The 12582-nt window shown below is 46.6% G+C and overlaps 1 pseudogene; it reads right to left on the bottom strand.

Moving 5' to 3' along the window:
* The window catches only part of LOC115127351 (receptor tyrosine-protein kinase erbB-4-like), a 219139-nt pseudogene that overhangs the window by 122495 nt on the left and 84062 nt on the right, over positions 1-12582 (bottom strand).

Here is a 12582-nt window from a genome sequence, read left to right as displayed (position 1 = left end):
ACTTCCTGAACTTGCTTCCCGACTCTCAGCACACATCGTTATAGTCCTACACTGTGGGATTGTTTTAAACCCCCATATTGGTGTATTTCGGGGGCAGCCAGCTAGATTCAGCCCGGAATATCATTCTAATCATTTATACACTGCAAATTGACCACAATAAGCCCAAAAAGAGATTGTTTTTGAAAATAACAATCATTTCATGTCTTGAATATAGTGAGACTTCGTCACATCTGTCTGTTTTTTAACTAGTGGGAATACTTGGGAACAGATTTCCTAAATATATATATAATATATATATATATTTTACACTCCTTTTTGACGCAAAACTAAAATCATAAAATAATAATAATAAAATGTACTATATGGTAATTAATGAGTTGATTTCTGATTGTTACCTGTACAGTGATCTCCCACCGATGGTTGCCAGATTGGAGAAGACACCGAGGTCTGTCATGTTCTCTGGCCAGGACTGGATATTGAGGAACCCTAGAGGAGAAATGGCAACCCACAGACAAACACACACTGATTATAACAACTCATTAAGTTCAATGTCTTTATGTGCTTCTGATGCCGCATGAATGAAGATGACCAAAACACTAGACTGTCTAGTACAGATGGATGATCTTAATTTGATCACTCTTTTGTTGCTGAGAATTTTCATGCATGGCAGGAAATTCAAAATTGTAGTGTATTCAAGGTTCAAAAAGGATTTAAAAGTTTGTGATTTCCACTTGAAAATGTCAGAATTTATTTGCCCTAACGATAAATGTATCAACTCTTACAAAAAATGTCAATTCATTATAATCCACATAATCATTTACATTTCCTGTTTCCTGCTGTAGCAAACTGGCTCAAATTAAGATCTTACATGTGTAGAACTTTGAAAAGTTTATCAGTGATGAGAAAAACTGAATCTGAATGGGAGCATAACAACTCTGTCTTTATTACCCCACAGAGAAGAACTGAATGTTCTCCTATTTGATGAAGGAGGTATTTAGAGGGGGAAGATACACTTTCATTGCTTTTATGTGCTTCTTACAATGATCCCATTTCTTTAAAGGAAATGTATTGGGTAAAGACAATATCCAACATCACTGGGCATAATACGACTGTTGCATGTGCCTTAATGATTGATAATATTGTGTGTGTGTGTGTGTGTGTGTGTGTGTGTGTCTGTGTGTGTGTGTGGGTGTGTGTGTGTGGGTGTGTGTGCATTTGTGTGCCCATTAGAGTGGACAGTATAGGCCCTGCCTTGGAGAGATATTGGTCGTTGCTCTTCCTTATTGCCCTGGTTTTCATTATGAAAATGAAGTTTCACTCCATTAGCTATTTGGCTCAACCGCGAGTCGCAGGGTTTAATATGACAAAAGGTTTTACAGATGAGGTATAGCTCATCCCTTTATACAAGTCCTAATGGGCATTATCAGAAGAATAAATACACACACACTCTGCACGTACAGTACACACACACACACACACACACACACACACACACACACACACACACACACACACACAGACACACAGACACACACACACACACACACACACACACACACACACATACACACACACACACACACACACACACACACACACACACACACACACACACACACACACACACACACCGAGTCTATACATTCCTTCTCTCACTCTCATCCTCACTCTCATATGTTTCCTCCCATGTCTCCCAGCAGCAGCTGAGTGTGTGTGTGTGTGTGTGTGTGTGTGTGTGTGTGTGTGTGTGTGTGTGTGTGTGTGTGTGTGTGTGTGTGTGTGTGTGTGTGTGTGTGTGTGTCACCTGTGATCTCTCTCACTGTGCGGAACACGTTGAGCCGCTCCGGGTCCAAGGCCCCTATACCATGGTACATATCCCTATGGCCCATCAGAGAGAACAGGAGAGAGAGAGGAGCGAGAGAGGTCAGGGGAGGGGTGGCAAGGGGTGGTGGTGGGGGGAGGAGGAGGAGGTCAGGGGAGGGGGCAAGGGGTGGTGGGGGGGGGGGAGGTCAGGGGAGGGGTGGGTTAGACCATAACACTACCAGCTGGAGTAAGGTAAAGTAACACTGTATGGCAGACGATGGATTGACCACGTAGAGCCTTGAAGGGATCATGTCTCTACCATACCACATGCTGTCTCAGGCATCTTGTTAACAGTGTGAGGAACACAAAGACTAAATACATGGTAGTGTGTGATATAATTAAGCAATACAGCCAGAGGAGGTGTGTATATTGGCTAATATACCACGGCTAAGGGCTGTACTGATGTACAAGGCCAAGCAGAGTAGCTGGATACAGCCCTTAGCAGTGGTATATTGGCCCTATAAAACCAACTCCAGAGGTATATCATTGCTATAGAAACTGGTTACCAATGTAATTAGAACAGTAAACAAGTATTTTTGAGTCATACCAGTGGTATATTGTCTGAAGGTTGGAATGTTGTTTCAGCCAATCAGCATCTAGGACCCAAACTACTAGGTTTATAATAAACAGTACATACCCTTTGATGCCGGTGATGAGGAAGATGAGGTTGCCGTTGATCTTGGTGCAGTTGACAAACATCTCTATGTTGCTGGCATCCACCGTCTGGGCTGTCTGCAGGCTGCCAGTCCCTATGCCGTCACACACTGGAACACACACACACACACACACACAGCATTGACATTTCTGCAACAACATTCCTCTGTCCAAGTCACAAGCTCCTTCCAGTTCCAAAGCTTTACTATCACACATACAGTAGTTCCACTCGTTGTCCTACCAACGACCTTGGCATTTATTCACCAACTAGTTCCCTGGTCAAGGATGGCTGCTTTCTCAAGTATTTTCTTATAGACTCATTATTTGGTGCATTGGCAAGGGCCTTTTCCCTGCTCAATACATTCAGATTGCTCTGATGACTTGGAAGACTTACAAAAGCATGAGCCAACAGTAGTGTCCTAAATGGCCCTCTATTCCTTATGTAGTGCACTACTTTTGACCCGTACGGTACCCACAGGACTTTGGTCAAACGTAGCGCACCACATAGGGCATAGGGTACCATTTGGGCCGTAGCAATCTGAGCCAATTCCCACCGGCTAATGAATTCATTACATTGGTATTAATTAGACTTATAGACCGGAAGTAGAGCCAAGTGTTTCTGACAGAGGCCTGACCGGGGTGAGTATGGCTGGCATTAACTGGTGTAACCAATTTTTGATTGTGATTTATACGAGTCATTTCAATACCTGAAATGTTAATTTGTTATCATTTCCCAGAGTTCCTCTGGGCCATCCCTCATTATCCCGCCTGTCCCCCTGACAGTATAATCAAGAGATGTGGAATCGATAGACACACATATCTCTGAGCACCGAGGCTGAGAAACATCATTCATCAGCATTGGGGAGGAGACAGAGTGGGAAGGAGTGGAATATGGGAGGAGACAGAGAGGGAAGGAGTGGAATATGGGAGGAGACAGAGAGGGAAGGAGTGGAATATGGGAGGAGACAGAGAGGGAAGGAGTGGAATATGGGAGGAGACAGAGAGGGAAGGAGTGGAATATGGGAGGAGACAGAGAGGGAAGGAGTGGAATATGGGAGGAGACAGAGAGGGAAGGAGTGGAATATGGGAGGAGACAGAGAGGGAAGGAGTGGAATATGGGAGGAGACAGAGAGGGAAGGGGTGGTACAGACATCAGGATTGGTTAGGAGACAGAGAGGGGAGGGGTGGTACAGACATCAGGATTGGTTAGGAGACAGAGAGGGGAGGGGTGGTACAGACATCAGGCTTGGTTAGGAGACAGAGAGGGAAGGGGTGGTATATGGGAGGAGACAGAGAGGGAAGGAGTGGAATATGGGAGGAGACAGAAAGGGAAGGAGTGGAATATGGGAGGAGACAGAGAGGGAAGGAGTGGAATATGGGAGGAGACAGAGAGGGAAGGAGTGGAATATGGGAGGAGACAGAGAGGGAAGGGGTGGTACAGACATCAGGATTGGTTAGGAGACAGAGAGGGGAGGGGTGATACAGACATCAGGATTGGTTAGGAGACAGAGAGGGGAGGGGTGGTACAGACATCAGGCTTGGTTAGGAGACAGAGAGGGAAGGGGTGGTATATGGGAGGAGACAGAGAGGGAAGTAGTGGAATTGGGAGGAGACAGAAAGGGAAGGAGTGGAATATGGGAGGAGACAGAGAGGGAAGGAGTGGAATATGGGAGGAGACAGAGAGGGAAGGAGTGGAATATGGGAGGAGACAGAGAGGGAAGGGGTGGTACAGACATCAGGCTTGGTTAGGAGACAGAGAGAGGAGGGGTGGTATATGGGAGGAGACAGAAAGGGAAGGAGTGGAATATGGGAGGAGACAGAGAGGGAAGGAGTGGAATATGGGAGGAGACAGAGAGGGAAGGAGTGGAATATGGGAGGAGACAGAGAGGGAAGGAGTGGAATATGGGAGGAGACAGAGAGGGAAGGGGTGGTACAGACATCAGGATTGGTTAGGAGACAGAGAGTGAAGGGGTGGTATAGACATCAGGATTGGTTAGGAGACAGAGAGGGAAGGGGTGGTATAGACATCAGGATTGGTTAGGAGACAGAGAGGGAAGGGGTGGTACAGACATCAGGATTGGTTAGGAGACAGAGAGGGAAGGGGTGGTACAGACATCAGGATTGGTTAGGAGACAGAGAGGGAAGGGGTGGTACAGATGCGCCTCCACAGTCCAGTACGTCCTGTGCCTGCTCCCCCGCACTCGCCCTGAGTTGCGTGTCTTCAGCCCGGTACCACCAGTGCCGGCACCACGCATCAGGTCTCCAGTGCGCCTCCACAGTCCAGAGCTTTGGACTGTCACGTCCTGACCTGAGATATCTCTGTTTTATTTGTATTTTGCTTAGGTCAGGGTGTGACTAGGGTGCGTACGCTAGTTTTGTATTGTCTAGGGTTTTTGTATTGTCTAGGTTTTTTGTTTTGTCTAGGGTTTTGTAGGTCTAGGGTTTTTGTTTTGTCTAGGGTTTTGTAGGTCTAGGGTTTTGTAGGTCTAGGGTTTTGTAGGTCTATGGGTTTTTGTATTTCTATGTTGGCCTGATATGGTTCCCAATCAGAGACAGCTGTTTATCGTTCTCTCTGATTGGGGGATCATATTTAGGTAGCCATTTCCCTTTGGTGTTTGTGGGATCTGTCTATGTGTAGTTGCCTGTCAGCACTCGTTTGTATAGCTTCACCTTTCGTCTTGTTATTTTGTTAGTTTGTTCAGTGTTCATTCTTTAAATAAATAAGAATGTATGCATACCACGCTGCGCCTTGGTCCGATCCTTATAACGAACGTGACAATTATGGGGATACCTTTGGGACAGATGTAATTATGTGGGTACAGTATGTGGGTACCTTTGGGACAGATGTCATTATGGGGGTACCTTTGGGACAGATGTCATTATGGGGGTACCTTTGGGACAGATGTCATTATGGGGGTACAGTATGTGGGTACCTTTGGGACAGATGCCATTATGGGGGTACAGTATGTGGGTACCTTTGGGACAGATATCATTATGGGGGTACAGTATGTGGGTACCTTTGGGACAGATGTCATTATGGGGGTACAGTATGTGGGTACCTTTGGGACAGATGTCATTATTTGGGTACCTTTGGGACAGATGTCATTATGGGGGTACCTTTGGGACAGATGTCATTATGTGGGTACCTTTGGGACAGATGTCATTATGGGGGTACAGTATGTGGGTACCTTTGGGACAGATGTCATTATGGGGGTACATTATGTGGGTACCTTTGGGACAGATATCAGTGCAGGGGATGCACATCTTGATGCGGTTCTCCTCTACTTCCATCTTGTTGCTGGGACAAGCCCTCACACAGGAGCTGTGGTCCACCACAAAGTTATCTGGGACACAACACACAGATATAACAACTTTACTCTACACATTACAGAAACTCTTCCACAGGGCTGTCCTACATGGTTGTCTATAACTTTACTCTACACATTACAGAAACTCTTCCACAGGGCTGTCCTACATGGTTGTCTATAACTTTACTCTACACATTACAGAAACTCTTCCACAGGGCTGTCCTACATGGTTGTCTATAACTTTACTCTACACATTACAGAAACTCTTCCACAGGGCTGTCCTACATGGTTGTCTATAACTTTACTCTGCACATTACAGAAACTCTTCCACAGGGCTGTCCTACATGGTTGTCTATAACTTTACTCTACATAAACATTACAGAAACTCTTCCACAGGGCTGTCCTACATGGTTGTCTATAACTTTACTCTGCACTACAGAAACTCTTCCACAGGGCTGTCCTACATGGTTGTCTATAACTTTACTCTGCACATTACAGAAACTCTTCCACAGGGCTGTCCTACATGGTTGTCTATAACTTTACTCTACACATTACAGAAACTCTTCCACAGGGCTGTCCTACATGGTTGTCTATAACTTTACTCTACACATTACAGAAACTCTTCCACAGGGCTGTCCTACATGGTTGTCCATGGTTGTCTATAACTTTACTCTACACATTACAGAAACTCTTCCACAGGGCTAACATGGTTTACTCTACACATTACAGAACAGAACACTCAATAGTTTTCCACAGGGCTGTCCAATAAACATGGCTGCACATTACAGAATTCCACAGGGCTCATCCTCATGGGTCATAACTTTCATTACAGAAACTCTTCCACAGGGCTGTCCTAGATGGTTGTGTGCATGTGTCTGTGTCAGTCCCCTGAATTGATTTGTACATCAATAGTTTTGAAGACATTCAGGTTGAAACATTGCACTCAATAAAATGTGGAACATTCATGGTGTGGGTCATGGGTCATGGGTCATGGGTTATGGGTCATGGGTCATGCCAGCGGTATGCATGGTGTGGGTCATGGGTCATGGGTCATGGGTCATGCCAGCGGTATGCATGGTATGGGTCATGCCAGCGGTATGCATGGTGTGGGTCATGGGTCATGGGTCATGCCAGCGGTATGCATGGTATGGGTCATGCCAGCGGTATGCATGGTGTGGGTCATGGGTCATGCCAGTGTTATGCATGGTTTTGGGTCAAGGGTCATGCCAGCATTATGCATGGTGTGGGTCATGGGTCATGCCAGTGTTATGCATGGTGTGGGTCATGGGTCATGCCAGCGTTATGCATGGTGTGGGTCATGGGTCATGCCAGCATTATACATGGTGTGGGTCATGCCAGTGTTATGCATGGTGTGGGTCAAGGGTCATGCCAGTGTTATGCATGGTGTGGGTCATGCCAGTGTTATGCATGGTGTGGGTCAAGGATCATGCCAGCGTTATGCATGGTGTGGGTCATGGGTCATGCCAGTGTTATGCATGGTGTGGGTCAAGGGTCATGCCAGCATTATGCATGGTGTGGGTCATGCCAGTGTTATGTATGGTGTGGGTCATGCCAGTGTTATGCATGGTGTGGGTCAAGGATCATGCCAGCGTTATGCATGGTGTGGGTCATGGGTCATGCCAGTGTTATGCATGGTGTGGGTCAAGGATCATGCCAGCGTTATGCATGGTGTGGGTCATGGGTCATGCCAGCATTATGCATGGTGTGGGTCATGCCAGTGTTATGTATGGTGTGGGTCATGGGTCATGCCAGTGTTATGCATGGTGTGGGTCAAGGGTCATGCCAGCGTTATGCATGGTGTGGGTCATGGGTCATGCCAGTGTTATGCATGGTGTGGGTCATGGGTCATGCCAGCATTATGCATGGTGTGGGTCTGCAGGTCAAAACAGGGTCATGCCAGCGTTCATGCATGGTGTGGGTCCAGGTCATCATGCCAGTGTTATCCAGCTATGGTGTGGGTAGCCAAAAGGGCTTGGGGCACTGGGTCATGCCAGTCTTATGTGCATGGTGTGGCCAAAACACACAGTCAAGGGTCATGACCAGCGTTAAACACATGGTGTGGGTCATGGGTCATGAAAACCATCTTATTCTAAAATGTGGAAGCATGTACATGTGGGTCACCTGGGTTATGCAAAACAGCTATCTTATGCATGGTTTGGGTCAAGGGTCATGCCAGCGTTATGCATGGTGTGGGTCATGGGTCATGCCTTTCCTGTTACTGTATGGTGTGGGTCATGGGTCATGCCATACTGTTATGCACCCAAAACATCTTGGGTCAGGTCATGCCAAAACACTCTTATCCTGCAGGTCATGGTGTGGGTCATCCTCCAGGGTCACTGCCAGTGTTATCCTGCATGGTGTGCCAAAACACACTTATCCTCAGGTCATGCCAGTGTTATGCATGGTGTGGGCCAAAACACTCTTATCTGCCAGTGTTATATCCTCATACATACTGTAACTGGGTCATGGGTCTTATCCTCCAGGTCATACTGTAACTGCAGCCAAAACACTCTTATCCTCCAGGCCATACTGTCATGCCAAAACACTCTTATCCTCCAGGTCATGGTGTCATACTGTAACTGCACCCAAAACACTCTTATCCTCCAGGTCATACTGGGTCATGCCAAAACACTCTTATCCTCCAGGTCATACTGGGTCATGGGTCATGCAAAACAGTGTTATGCAGGCCATACTGGGTCTGCAGCCAAAACACTCTTATGCCAGCTCCAGGTTATGCCAAAACACTCTTATCCTCCAGGGGTCAAAACACTCTTATCCTCCAGGCCATACATCTTCAGCCAGTCTTATCCTCCAGGTCATGGTGTATCTGGCCAAAACACTCTTATCCTGCCAGGTTATGCCAAAACACTCTTATCCTCCAGGTCATACTGTATCTGCAGTCTTATCCTCCAGGCCATCTGTATCTGCAAAACAGTCTTATGCAGGTCATACTGGATCTGTGCCAAAACACTCTTATCCTCCAGGTCATACTGTATCTGCAGCCAAAGTGTCTTATCCTCCAGGTACTGGGTCAAAAGGGTCTTATCCTCCAGGTCATACTGCATGGTCTGCAGCCAAAACACTCTTATCCTCCAGGCCATACTTATCTGCAGCCAAAACACTCTTATCCTCCAGGTCATACTGTAACTGCACCCAAAACACTCTTATCCTCCAGGTCATACTGTATCTGCAGCCAAAACACTCTTATCCTCCAGGTCATACTGCATCCAGCCAAAACACTCTTATTCTCCAGGTACTGTATCTGCAGCCAAAACACTCTTATCCTCCAGGTCATACATGGTGCAGCCAAAACACTCTTATCCTGGGTCATCCTGCCAGCTTATCCTCCAGGTCATACTGTATCTGCAGCCAAAACACTCTTATCCTCCAGGCCATACTGGTATCTTCAGCCAAAACACTCTTATCCTCCAGGTACTGTATCTTATCAGCACACTCTTTCTCCAGGTCATACTGCATCTCAGCCAAAACACTCTTATCCTCCAGGCCATACTGGATCTGCAGCCAAAACACTCTTATCCTCCAGGTTACTGCATCTGTAGCCAAAACACTCTTATCCTCCAGGTCATACTGTATCTGCAGCCAAAACACTCTTATCCTGCAGGTCATATGGTGTGGGTCTTATCCTCCAGGCCATACTGTAACTGCCAAAACACTCTTATCCTCCAGGCCATACTGTATCTGCAGCCAAAACACCAGGTCATACTGTATCTTCAGCCAAAACACACTTATCCTCCAGGTCATACTGGATCTGTAGCCAAAACACTCTTATCCTCCAGGTGTTACTGGATCTGTGGCCAAAACACTCTTATCCTCCAGGTCATACTGTATCTGTAGCCAAAACATTCTTATCCTCCAGGTCATACTGGATCATGCCAAAACACTCTTATCCTCCAAGCCATACTGTATCTGCAGCCAAAACACTCTTATCCTCCAGGTCATACTGGATCTGTAGCCAAAACACTCTTATTCTCCAGGTCATACTGCATCTGCAGCCAAAACACTCTTATCCTGCAGGTCATACTGGGGTCTTATCCTCCAGGCCATTAACTGCACCCAAAACACTCTTATCCTCCAGGTCCAGTGTTATCTTATCCTCCAGGTGTGGGTCTGCAGCCAAAACACTCTTATCCTCCAGGTCATACTGCATCTGCAGCCAAAACATCTTATGCCAGGTTACTGTATCTGCAGCCAAAAACACTCATGGTGCATACTGTAACTGCAGCCAAAACACTCTTATCCTCCATCTGTAAGCCAAAACACTCTTATCCTCCAGGTCATACTGTATCTGCAGCCAAAACACTCTTATCCTCCAGGTCATACTGGATATGTAGCCAGCACTTACTGCACCCAAAACACTCTTATCCTCCAGGCCATACTGTATCTGCAGCCAAAACACACTTATCCTCAGGTCATACTGTATCTTCAGCCAAAACACACTTATCCTCCAGGTCATACTGGTCTGCAGCCAAAACACTCTTATCCTCCAGGTCATCTGGATCTGCAGCCAAAACACTCTTATCCTCCAGGTCATACTGGGATCTGTAGCCAAAACACTCTTATCCTCCAGCCATACTGTATCTGCAGCCAAAACACTCTTATCCTCCAGGTCATACTGGGGTCATGCCAGTGTTATCTGCAGCCATGGTCTTATGCAGGTCATGGGTCATGCCAAAACACTCTTATCATCCAGGCCATACTGTGGGTCAAAACACTCTTAGGGTCATGCCAGCGTCTGCAGCCAAAACACTCTTATCCTCCAGGTCATACTGTCACTGCAGCCAAAACACTCTTATCCTCCAGGTCATACTGTCACTGCAGCCAAAACACTCTTATCCTCCAGGCCATACTGTACTGCACCCAAAACACTTTATCCTCCAGGTCATGCCAGCCAAAACACTCTTATCCTCCAGGTCATACTGTATCTGCAGCCAAAACACTCTTATCCTCCAGGTTACTGTATCTGCAGCCAAAACACTCTTATCCTCCAGGTCATACTGTCATCTGCCAAAACACTCTTATCCTCCAGGCCATACTGTATCTTCAGCCAAAATGGGTCTTATCCTCCAGGTCATACTGTATCTGCAGCCAAAACACTCTTGTGGGTCCATGGGTCATGCCAGCCAAAACACTCTTATCCTCCAGGCCATACTGGTCTGCAGCCAAAACACTCTTATCATGCCAGCGCCAAAACACTCTATGGTGTGCCAAAACACTCTCCAGGTCATCATCTGCAGCCAGTGTTATCCTCCAGGTGATCTGGGTCACTCTTATCCTCCAGTCATACTGTGCAGCCAAAACACTCTTATCCTGGTGTGGGTCCTCCAGGTCACTGCCACCCAAAACACTCTTATCCTCCAGGTCATACTGTAACTGCAGCCAAAACACTCTTGGGTCATACCAGCAGCCAAAACACTCTTATTCTCCAGGCCATACTATCAGCCAAAACACTCTTATCCTCCAGGTCATACTGTATCTGCCAAAACACTCTTATCCTCCAGGCCATACATCTTCAGCCAAAACACTCTTATCCTCCAGGTCATACTGTGGCCAAAACACTCTTATCCTCCAGGTCATGCCAGCCAAAACACTCTTATTCTGTTATGCATCTGCAGCCAAAACACTCTTATCCTCCAGGCCATGTATCCAGCCAAAACACTCTTATCCTCCAGGCATCTGCAGCCAAAACACTCTTATCCTCCAGGTCATACTGTATCTGCAGCCAAAACACTCTTATGCCAGGATATGCAGCCAAAACACTCTTATCCTCCAGGCCATACTGGATCTGCAGTGTCTGCAGCCAAAACACTCTTATCCTCCAGGTCATCCTCAGGGTCATGCCACACTCTTATCCAGGTCATACATCTGGCCAAAACACTCTTATCCTCCAGGTCACTGGCCAAAACACTCTTATCCTCCAGGTCATACTGTATCTGCAGCCAAAACACTCTTATCCTCCATACATCTGCAGCCAAAACACTCTTATCCTCCATACTGTATCTGCAGCCAAAACACTCTTATCCTCCAGGCCATACTGTATCTTCAGCCAAAACACTCTTATCCTCCAGGTCATACTGTATCTGCAGCCAAAACACTCTTATCCTCCAGGCCATACTGTATATCCTCCAGGCCATACTGTATCTTCAGCCAAAACACTCTTATCCTCCAGGTCATACTGTATCTGCAGCCAAAACACTCTTGGTCTCCAGGCCTGGATCTGCAGCCAAAAACTTATCCTCCAGGCCATACTGGATCTGCAGCCAAAACACTCTTATCCTCCAGGTCATACTGGATCTGTAGCCAAAACACTCTTATCCTCCAGGTCATACTGTATCTGCAGCCAAAACACTCTTATCCTGCAGGTCATTTGATTTAGCCAAAACACTCTTATCCTCCAGGCCATACTGTAACTGCAAAAACATCTTATCCTCCAGGCCATACTGTATGTGCAGCCAAAACACACTTACAGGTCATACTGTATCTGCAGCCAAAACACTCTTATCCTCCAGGCCATACTGTATTTCAGCCAAAACACTCTTACCTCCAGGCCATACTGGATCTGCAGCCAAAACACTCTTATCCTCCAGGTCATACATCTGCAGCCAAAACACTCTTATCCTCCAGGTCATACTGTATCTGTAGCCAAAACATTCTTATCCTCCAGGTCATACTGGGTTAGCCAAAACACTCTTATCCTCCAAGCCCTGTATCTGAACAG

The sequence above is a fragment of the Oncorhynchus nerka genome, linkage group LG2, assembly GCF_034236695.1.
Source record: "Oncorhynchus nerka isolate Pitt River linkage group LG2, Oner_Uvic_2.0, whole genome shotgun sequence".
Lineage (NCBI taxonomy): Eukaryota > Metazoa > Chordata > Actinopteri > Salmoniformes > Salmonidae > Oncorhynchus > Oncorhynchus nerka.
The sequence above is the reverse complement of the archived record's forward strand: the minus strand, read 5'-3'. Positions and strand labels throughout refer to the sequence as shown.